The 11959-nt window shown below is 35.8% G+C and overlaps 1 pseudogene across 1 annotated transcript; it reads left to right on the forward strand.

Annotated features, from left to right (window-relative positions):
- Positions 1–567: 567 nt before the first annotated feature.
- On the forward strand, positions 568–6586 carry LOC150023365 (putative disease resistance RPP13-like protein 1; annotated as a pseudogene). Its single transcript, XR_016517432.1, has 2 exons — positions 568–4266; positions 6063–6586. The product of XR_016517432.1 is annotated as a putative disease resistance RPP13-like protein 1 (transcript).
- Positions 6587–11959: the final 5373 nt, after the last annotated feature.

Below are 11959 nucleotides of genomic sequence, written 5' to 3' on the forward strand. Positions count from 1 at the left end.
TTACACATCAATTTTATATACTCTGATAAAATAGTTAGACTTAAAGTTAGAAGTACACTTTCCAATATTATATACTCTGATACAAACAGAGTATATATAAGATCTGTCCAGTGAATAGCTAAAAACTATATATAAGATTAAGTGCACAAATGAGTGAAACAATAATCAATTATAACAAAGATCTAAGAGTGTATAAGTTTGGGTTTAGGGTAACAGAAAACTCAACTTTCATGATTTGAACAAAACAATGTCAAAATGATAAATTATCAAAATTTTAAAATTCTTACATTTTCATATAAATTTTTTTTATACAAAAGTTATTATTATAAATTTTATTTTAAATTTTTATACAGAATTTTATATTATTTTCTAAAAAATTCTCATTTTATTCACTTTATGAATAAACTCTGTCACTGTCTAAATAAAAGAGTTTTGATCAGAGTTTAGTTTTATGATAGGTAAGTTAGGTATGGAATGTCTATAAATTTAGATAAGAGTTGAGACATAATTAAGGTTCCTTGGATTTAATATAAGGAGTTGAGATATTTTCAGAACATTATCCAAACTCAACTACTTTATGCACGTGATCGTATTTGTGTGGTTCAGAACACTCAAACACAAGGATTGAAGTAAAGCCATCGTGAAGAATTCTCACCTTCACTCCAACTTTCACAATCCTTTCTTCTCTTTCATTCTCCCACTTCCTTTCCAACCATGTCAGACCTTGAAACTATTGGAGGTGCTGTTCTCCAGGCACTATTTGACAAGCTCGATTCTCATCAACTTCTCGACTACTTTCGTGGCGGAGAGCTCGATGAGAGGCAACTGAAACAGTTGAAAATGAAGCTGATGGACATCGATGTTGTGATTGATGATGCAGAACAAAAGCAGTTCACTAATTCATTGGTCAAAGAATGGCTTGATGAGGTCAGAGAATGGCTTGATGAGGATCTGTTGGAGCAAATAGACTATGAATTCTCCAAAACTCAGTTGAAACCTGAATTTCAGAGCAGTTCTAGCAAGGTAAACAATTTTCAATCCGAGATGTTAGAACTCCTAGATGAACTAGAATCTCTCTTAAACCAAAAGATTGTTCAAGATTTCAAAATTTCCAGTGGTTTTGGATCTGGGTTGGCTAATAACGTGTCAGGGAAAATAAATGAATCCTCATCGTTGGTGGCTCAAGAGGTTATTTATGGCAGAGATGAGGACAAACAAATCATCCTTAAGTGGCTTACTTCTGAGAGTAACAATCATAACCAGTTGTCAATACTTTCTATTGTAGGTATGGGTAAGACCACACTTGCTCAACATGTATACAATGACCCTAAGATGAAGGAAGCTAAATTTGACCTTAAAGCTTGGGTCTGTGTTTCAGATGAATTTCAGAGTATCAAAAGGGCTTTCACTAAATCAAAAGATGATAGTGAAGACTTAGAAATGGTTCACGGAAAACTGAAAGAAAAATTGACTGGAATGAAGTTTCTCTTGGTTCTGTATGATGTCTGGAACGAAGACCGAGACCAATGAAAATTATTGCAAACTCCTCTTAAATATGGTGCTAAGGGAAGTAAAATTCTTGTCACAACACGCATTAACAAAGTTGCATCTACCGTGGAGTCAAACAAGATTTACCAATTAAAGCAATTACAAAAAGATCACAATTGGCAAGTTTTTGCTAAACATGCATTTCAAGATGATAACTCTAAGTCGAATTCTGTGTTGGAGGAGATTGGCTTCTAGATGGTTGGAAAGTGCCAAGGACTACCTCTGGCCCTTGAAAGAGTAGGAGGTCTCTTACAGTTAAAGTCATCTATTTCAGAGTGGGAAGCAACATATGGGACTTACTAAATAGTAAAATCATCCCCGCTTTGTTATTGAGCTATTACCATCTTCCTTCTCACCTGAAGAGATGTTTCTCTTATTGTGCGTTATTCCCCAAAGACCATATGTTTAACAAGAAGAGATTAATTTTCTCATGGATGGCTGAAAATTTTCTACAATGCTCTCAACAGAGTAAGTCTCCAGAAGAAGTAGGTGAACAATACTTTAATGATATGTTATCTAGGTCATTCTTCCAAAAGTCAATTACAGAAGAAATAAGGTACGAAGGAGAATTTGTGATGCATGACCTTCTGAATGATTTAGCAAAATATGTTTCTGGTGAAATGTGCTACAGGTTGGGTGTTGATAGATCAGGAAGCGTACCAAAGACTACCCGTCACTTTTCAACAATAAAGAATCCCGTTGAATGTGATGAGTATAGGAGTTTATGTGATGCTAAAAGGCTACGAACATTTTTGCCAATAACTAGAAATTTTGGGATGTCAATACAAGAGTTGATCTCCAACTTTAAGTTCTTACGCCTGTTATCTTTGTCTGGTCATTTCATTGAAGAGGTGCCTGACACTATAGTTGATCTTATACATCTCCGTTCATTAGACCTTTCAATCACACTTATAAAGAAACTTCCCGACTCAATATGTTCACTCTATAACTTGCAAGTGTTGATCTCAACAACTGTTACCTTTTGAAGGAGCTTCCCTCGACTTTGCATGAGCTCACTAAGTTGTGTCGCCTTCAACTTATGGGAACTACTTTAAGAAAGGCTCCAGTGCTTTCAGGAAAGTCAAAGAATCTTCAAGTATGGAATAGTGGGTTTGAGGTTTCCAAAAGTAGTAGTGAGTTTAGTATTCAACCACTACGACAACTTAATCTTCACGGAAAGCTGTCAATTAAAAATCTTGAAAATATTGTGGATCCCAGTGATGCATTAGTCGTGGATTTGAAGAGTAAAACACATGTTCTGGGGCTAAGTTTAGAATGGAATTCACAACTGAACAATGAGGATTCCATGAAAGAAAGAGAAGTACTAGAGAATCTCCAACCTTCCAAACATTTGGAGAAGTTGTCAATCGATGGCTATGGTGGAACACAATTTCCCCTTTGGTTATCTGATAGTTCTCTATTGAATATGGTGTCCTTAACTTTGAAGAATTGTAAACATTGCCTGTTGTTGCCTTCCCTTGGAATTTTGTCATTTCTCAAGCATTTGAAAATTCATGGCCTGGATGGGATAGTGAGGATAGATGCTAATTTTTACGGGAATAACTCATCTGCATTTGCATCCTTGGAAAGCTTAACATTTAGAAATATGAAGGAATGGGAAGAATGGCAGTGCATGATGGGTGCTTTTCCAAGTCTTCAATATCTTAATGTAATTAATTGTCCCAAACTGAAAGGGCAATTACTAGAGCACCTTCCCCATTTAAAAACACTATCTAGTGAATGCAAACAACTTGTGGCTTCGACTCCCAGGGCGGTAGAAATTGAAGGTGTAAAGACGGACACATCTTCATTTACTATATTAGGGCTCCTCGTATTTGATACACCTCTTGAAACCTTGTATATTGATTCTTGTCCGGGCATTCATATTCCCATAAACCATTGCTACCATTTCATTGTAGACTTGCGTATCACTCAATGTTGTGACTCTCTCACTAACTTCCCTCTAGACCTGTTCCCAAAACTCAGCATCCTTGTTTTGGATGGATGTCATAACCTGCAAAGGATATCACAGACGCACCCTCATGGTCATTTGAAGTATCTGGAAATTAAAGAATGTTGTGAATTTGAATAATTTTCCAATGAAGGATTATCTGCACCTGAGCTAAAGACTTTTGAAATTGAAAAATTGGAGAAATTAAAATCAATGCCTAAACTTATGTCCACTCTCCTTCCTTCTCTCAATAGTCTGGATATAAAAAATTGTCTAGGAGTGGAGTTGTCTGAGGGATGTTTGCCATCAAATCTAAAAGAAATGATTCTCTTCCGTTGCTCCAAAGTTGTTGCCTGACTAAAGGGGGCTTGGGGAACCAACCCTTCCATAAAATATTTGTATATTGCAGTAGAGGATATAGAGTGTTTTCCGAGTGAAGGTTTGCTCCCACTCTCTCTTATTAAGCTACACATAAATTATTTTCCAAATCTTAAGAAACTGGACTACAGGGGTCTCTGTCACCTCTCCTCTCTTCAGACAATGATTCTTGAAAATTGTCCTGTACTCCAATGCTTGCCAGAGGAGGGTCTGCCCAAATCCATTTCACTACTCCGCATTGATGACTGTCCTTTGCTTTATCAGCGATACAAGATACCAGAAGGCGAAGACTGGGAAAAGATTACTCACATTAAATCTGTACATATGAGACGAAGCCCAAGTTAGAAATTACTATGGCACCAATTTTCACGTGTCTACATTTTCATCAGGTGCCAATTCTCCACACTATCTTTCAAGCATTTCCAATACAATCTTATTTACTACAAGGCATCAACTTTTTGTCTTTTAATGTTTTATTATCGATATTCTGTTTTGAAGTTGAAATAATTGTAAGCATTATTGAAGTGTATGTTTTTGTGAAATTAGATTGAAAGATGTGTGAATGAGAAGCTGTGGTGATTTAAAATTTTAAAAGTGGTATGCACTTTGGAGATGATTCAATATCCATCTCTTTAAAAATAATGTTATTTTCATTTTATTATTTTCATTCTCAAATACCCATATCATTATCCATATCGCCGCCCTCCAACTTTTGTGCCACTAAACCATGTTTTTTAAGGGCCTTTATGGTTATAATTTATTAAGAAATAAACAAACACACATGAAATACAATAGATTTAAAATATAAATAAAAAGAATCAATAAAAATCGATGTAAAATAAAACAAAACATAAGAGATATTTTATTTACAAATAAAAAAGACATAGAAAAAAAATATATAAATATTTTTAAAATCAATTTTTAAGTTAAACAATCGATTTTAAATAAAAACTATTAATCAATTAGGTAGAATAAATTACCAATCATTAATATTGACTTCAGAAACAATTCTGAAACTTAAATTACACCTATTTTACGTGTAAAGCACATGTCTATTTTTCATTTCCACTACTCCTTACCCATGGCTCACTCTTGAGTATGTTATTACAGGCATAACCCATCGTAGCAGTTAGTTAATATACAATTTTAGAAATTGATTTAAGTATAAAACATGCCTGTTTAAGGGTAGAAAGTTGAAAAAAAGGGGATAAATACAATTTAGATGCTTTGTCTTTCCTAATCATCATTCAATAGAGGTAGAAAGAAAAATAATTTTCTGATTAGAGAAACCTATTTTCAAATTTTTGACACTAATAGTTCGTGTAAGCTCATTCCATTTTATTCATTGGTAATATATTAAAAAATTGTACAACCATCGACTTAATGAGAAACACAGTCTAGCCATTCTTATTCCCAAATGATGTCTTCTCATCAATTTAGAACCAACTTCTTGAAAGTAATAATATGAAAAAGTTCACAAGTCGAACACTTAAACTCACACTAACAACAAATATTCAGATTACATCAGTATCCATACCAGAAAAAAAGCATAGAACTCTCTATTGCATAACATACACTAAACACCCTATTCAACATAAACACTTGCAATCTACCTAAAAATCAAAATACAGGAAAAATATATCACCCAAATTATTACACCTAAACTGAAATCAAATTAGATGAACACTTTTTCATTAACTTAAAATGGTCTCCAAGATTGCAAAAGAAAGTTCTAAGAACTTGTTTTCAATCTCAGAATTATAACTATCTGAAAATAGTTCTTTCTCTAAGTTTTTCACAAAATTTTATTCGACTTCAAAATATTTTGAGAGAGTTATATAAACAACACGTATGTGGATCTTTTCTCCTTGCTTTTTTACTCATTTTTACCAATTTAAAGACTTCCAACTTACACTTTAATAGAAATTAGTTAGTTGTCGTTCTGGTACATATATATTATTATGCAAAATACCCAAAAAGGTTAATACATTTTGTTTTCCTTTCATAACATGAAACTAAACTAAAGTTATATACCATGTTATAACATATAAGTCATATTTTCAAGGGGGAAATGCTATATTATCTGCTGGTATGTTTTTTCCTGTGTAAGGCAAATACTTAGCATTTGGTTTTTTGCTAAATGGCTTGTGATGTTCAAATACCTTTTATCTTCTTGAGTTGACAGATGATGAGAAAAGAAATCAACTTGATTGGAAACTAAGATTAAGCATAATCAATGGTCAATGGAATAGCAAGAGGTCTTCTATACCTTCATGAGGACTCTCGACTCAGAGTAATTCATAGAGATCTCAAAAGCTAGCAAATTAAATTGGCAAGGGCGTTTGAAATTGGACAAAACCAAGCAAATACAAAGAGTAATTCATAGAGATCTCAAAAGCTAGCAATTTAAATTGGCAAGGGCGTTTGAAATTGGACAAAACCAAGCAAATACAAAGCTAGTAATGGACACTTAGTGAGTTTTACTTATACCAAACATATCTTAACAGTAGGACTTATGAATGCATATTTCAGAGTTTAATGATTGAAAAAATGAAATTCCTTGTTATATACTTGAAACAACAGAAATTAACAAAGCTCTATGGTTTTGAATTAGTTGATACATGGCTCCTGAGTACGCTATGCAAGGATTGTTTTCACTGAAATCTAATGGTTTTAGCTTTGGAGTTCTAGTTCTAGAAACCATCTGTGGAAGAAAGAACAGAACATGGTCAAACTCTTCCTTTATATGTGAGTCAATACTCTGGTTTGATTAACAAAATATCAACAATACTAGCTAACTGAAGTATGACAGTACATTTCACAAATTAATGACAAATACTTGTAGGCTTGGAGAACATGGTGTGAAGGAAAATGTTTGGAATTGATGGACCCAATGCTGGAAAAATCAGTGAAGTTGAGAAGTGCATACACATTGCTTTGTTGTGCATTCAAGAAGATGCAACATACAGACCAACCATGTCAGATGTTGTTGTTATGCTAGGAAGTGACAACATGACGCTTCCAAAACCCAAGCACCCAGTACTTTAAGTAGGAAGAAAGGTGTCAGAGGAAGTACCAAAATTAAAAAATTCAAGAATCTTTTTAGTACTGATGTAACAATCTCTATTACTTTACCAAGGTAATATGTAATTACAAAAAGAATTTGTCTCTCCTCAATACTGACATATTAAAGTTGTATTTATCAGAAATATAAATGTAAGTATCGGATCATTGCTATCAATGATTGAGATTTACTCATGTAGTTTGTTATTTAGACATATAACACCACTACCGATATGAATATTCTATAATCATTCAATATCTTTTATTATATATATCAATACTATGGGATATTTTCCTGGTAGCACTCTTTTATTGTATCAACTATATGATGTGTAGTCACATCAACTGGTTCAATGTGTCCAATAGGTTCAAGCGTGTTCCAATATATGCTCTCTTTATATATTTGGTGATTTAACTATGTAAATATACCATGTATTAAATCCTTTGAACTCTCTTGGTTACTGATTTCAGTTTATACAAATTTGTACTGGTGAGTTATTTTCAATCATTTGTGGCACTTCTTAGAACTAGTGATTAGATAACTCCTCCGAACTGAACATTGATTCATATTCTATCTGTCTCCCTTTGAAATTGCATCACTATGTTGCATTCCAAGGGCATCCCACTGCAAATAACCAGCTCAAAACAATGTCTCCTTATTCTTGCTAGCAGTCTTTTGTTTTGCTTTGCTGCCAAAGAGATTCTGCTTTCTGCACCATAGTCCAGCACTCATGTTTTCTCTCTTTGCCATCTACTTTTGTTTGTAGTATTTCTTCCATTCCAGCTGTCCTTTGGATCCAATTAGTATTCATCAGTACACAAACCGTTAAGACATAATTGCATTACTTTGATTCCCTTGAATTATATTGACTGCCCCATAGCCAGATGCTTTTGTTGTGATCTGCTTCCACCCCTGCATCCGATGTAGCTATGTACATTTTATACCTGCAAAAAAAACATCAGAATTGACTTTGATGTAGCTATGTCTCGGAAGTTTTTGGCCTAGGTTACTGTTTTAACTTTTCCCTTCACAACCTTTTATAACATCAGAATTGATGTCACATACAAAATACGTGAAATGATAAGACAGAAGGAGCTGATTCAAGGGCTGCCATAAGGATGTTTGGGTGAGTGAGGTGGTTTTCACGAAATGCTGGTGCCGTGAACACTGCTAGAAGCCGTGTGGAGGTATATCAGTTTGGATCAAGGGGCTTAAAAGAAAGTGGTGTTGGGGGTAGCATATGAAGACACGTTATAGAAGAGGCTAGGTGGTCAAGATATGCTTTTGTTGAAAATATGGTTAAGTAGGTGGATGAGGGGTTGTGTGGAGCAAATGGAAAAGTCTTGTTAAGCTAGGTTATGTTAGTTCTATTTTTATTAAAATGTATACTTGCCTTTGTCTTGTGCTACTTGGTCTTTTGTATATGGGTTGGGTACCCCTGAAGTACCCCTTTTATTCTATAAAATTTTTTGCTGATAAAAAAAAAATACCTGCAAAAAAAACACGAACAAGTCTCCCTTCCCATCCTTGGACTATGGGTTGCATCAGTTCTGCACATGTTTGTGTTTCTCACCAATTCTCATGGACTATATCTGCTCAGTGTCAGATTAAATAGGTCAAGTTTTAAAAGTAAATAAATTAATAAATTTTTGGAGCAGGGGATAATTTGACCAAACTGGTTTCGAATCTGTGTTTGGGAGCTGAGCAAAGCCTTATCCTGGAAGAAAGTTTAGAGAAGAAGATTAAAGTCTCTAAAAGTAGAAGAAACCAACAACAGAAGAAGCCAATGCCCATTAGTATAGACTTTGATAGCATGCTCTCGGACAAGCTGCAGTTTTAAGCAGTGATCGTGGCTTTTCTTTTGGAGCCAATGATTCACCGAGCTTAACCTCCTGCACTAAAGCTGTATGAAAATCTGCAGAAAGAAATACAAAAATGCTGCAGAAATTGATTAAGGAATAACTCTTAGTTTGATTCTTTCTTTGTTTCTTTTTGTAAGAGTGATTGCAGCTTGGTTTTAAGCTGGGAAGAGCCTTAAGAATGTAGGGGATTTGTATTCTGGTATATGTTTTTTTTTTCTGGATCTGTACAAGGGTTGGACATCCTAAAATACACTGTTTAATTTATTTTATTTTTTATTGATAAAAAAAGAATAGCTAGTTATTTTTCATACTGAATGATCCATCTCTAAATATTACCTAATAGAACGAGTAACCAATTTCACTTAATCTCAAAAGTAATTCTGCACATACAAATTAATTAGATTTAGATGCAGTCTCAAATGTGAATTTTATCAGACTTAAACATGACCAAGCTTCAAACCACACATTACAATATAAAGTTCTCTACATTGTTTACAAACAAGCAGTGATTCAAAAATACCATATGGAAGTTGTAAACGAACCCTTTAGACATACAAACATGGGCCGACTTACACAGTTGACAATCATAACCAAGAATGGAAGGGCTTATATGTATGTGGATTGAATATTTGATCTAAATATTAATTCCAGTACATTGGATTCAATGCCTTCATCTAATGCTTTCCAAAGGAGGGTCTGCCTGAATCCATTTCACAACTCAGCATTGAAGACTGGAAAAGATTGTTCACATTAAATTCAAATAATCTAGTAAACTAGTAATTGGAAATTCCCAAGGCACAAATTCCCAAGTCTCCCCATTATCTTTTAAGCATTTCAAATACAATCTTTATTTAGTGCAGATATTTTAATCTCTAGCTCACCACTTTCTACAATGATAAGTGACAATATTTAGTAAATTTGCATGAGAAAGTTGAAATATTTTTTGTCTTAATTGTAGATTGAAATAACAATCATCCCTAATTTCAGATTTATTGAATCCAAATATTTGTTCTTGAGTCATGAGATAACTGGAGTAATTTAATTCCAATTTTGTACAAATTTTAGGTAGTTAAGAATGGAGGAAGGAAATTATTGGAAGATGCATGAAGAAATTAGAAAAAAAAAAAAGATAAATTGCACACGACCTTTCTCTACAATTTGGTTCTCCAAACGGTATTTGTTTTCTTCAATTTTTTGGCTCACTTCTAATGATATTGATATCATTTTTCTTCGGAAAGGAATCTAAAAGTTTGTGCATGCCCATAGGAAATAGGAGTCTCATTTTTTGAAACTCAAACAACTTCACACATTCATAATCTCATTTTTTTGTTATCACTCAAACCAGTTTGAGTTGGTGGTGGCTGTGGCCTGTTTGTGAAAATGCTTGGGAAAGACATGGAGCACAATGGCCGTGGGTTTGCAAAGAAAGGCAAGGATATGGTGATGCTTATTGCAAAATGAATGAAATAAGTTTTTTGTGCCTGAAAATTAGGGGAAATGCAACTCTTTATGAAGAGCTTTATATAAGAGTTAACTTGCCCAGTTGGTACTGTGCATATTCTCTTGTTAATGGGTTGTCATTGCATATTCTTTGAGTTTGAGGTTATTTTGTACTCATAACAATTTTTTCCTTGAAAAATGTCTTATTAACACCCTCTTTCACTAACACAGACTTGACACCGTTTGCGTGACATTAATTGACGTTGTAGACGTGATATTTGGTGAGGATGTAACACTAACTCTATATTATAATATATGACCCGTAGCACAAGCAAAATCGTGTGTCTGTAAGTGGTTACTTATGTGACGCACACAAAATTGGTTATCCGTGTGTGTATGTGATTAGTTATGTGACGTTTTTTGTCACCCACTCTTCATGAAAAAAATTCAATTTTTTTTAATAAGTGTTCCTGCTAGGGAGATGGGACCTAGAGAACTATTGAAGTCTTCTTCTCCTTCCTTCGGTCGGACAGGTGACTGGATGATGCACTGTGATTCTTCTCGTCTTCTTGCTTATCCTTCGGTACTCGGCACTCGATCGTCGGGCGAATCACCGGATGGTGGGAGTACCTGCGAAGGCACTCCGATGCTTAAGTCAGTAAAGCGGGTGGTCAGCTCTCAGGTAGGTGAACAGTAATAAATGACATACCTTACTCCTTGGGGTGCATGCTATTTATATTATTCTAGTGGGCCTACCTTGTTGGGCCCATTTATCGAGGTGGACACCTCTTAGGTTTGCATTACCTAATTCTTAATGATGGATTAGCTTCACTGATCTCAGTTTGAGCGTTAACTTTGATAGGGTGTCGGCCGTCGGCCAAGTCATCTGGACATGGGTCGGCCATCGGCCAAATTCCAGTAGTTTTGGTCGTCTCGGTCAAATCTTCTAAGGTCTCGATCAGGTGGAACTCGTCACCCGGCCGAATCTCTTAAGTCCCAGCCAGGTTCTCCTGGTCTTGGTCAAGCGGACTCGGCCTCGGGCAGCTAGGTGGACCTCGGCCTCGCCCATGCCGGTACACTTGCCCCCAGGCTTGAGGACAAATATGTTAGATATGTCCGACGAGTTTTTAATGATGGGTGTCGGTAATTCTTCCTTGCTCGTGCGGCTTTTACATTTCTCAAGGTGTGACGTGACCTAGGCAGCGTGACGTGACCCTAGGCGACGTGACATGATTGGCATTAATGAGGGGTTTTTTGGGCGGGAAGCGTTGTGGACCATTGGATCTCTTGGATCTAACGGTTGAGATTAGTGTGTCGGTTCAGGATCCGAGGCCCATGGGCCTTATAAATAGGGGTCTCCAAGTGTTAAAATCTTGCATTTTCTTGTTTGTTTGATACCCGCGCCTGATAATCGAGCATTCCTTCGCCCATAGCTCTGAGAACCAATTGACCAGGCTTCGCCCTCGTCCACCTTTACTTTGACAAAGGTTAGTTATGTCGTTGGAATCTCGCCCTACTTCTTCTTCTTCGGGTCATCCGTCATCGTCCATCGGTCTCCCTCCTCGATCTGAAAAGTCATCGTCTTCTTCCCCTTCCTCTTTCTCTTCTTCCACTTCCTCCGTCGAGCCTACCTCGGTTGGGGTGGCCGAGGTGCTGCCCTGGGTAGAGGTTGTAAGGGGGGACGTTTCGGCCAACGCTGTTGATCGATCGGACCCT

This window comes from Phaseolus vulgaris, chromosome 11 (genome assembly GCF_051622355.1).
Source record: "Phaseolus vulgaris cultivar YP4 chromosome 11, ASM5162235v1, whole genome shotgun sequence".
Taxonomy (NCBI): domain Eukaryota; kingdom Viridiplantae; phylum Streptophyta; class Magnoliopsida; order Fabales; family Fabaceae; genus Phaseolus; species Phaseolus vulgaris.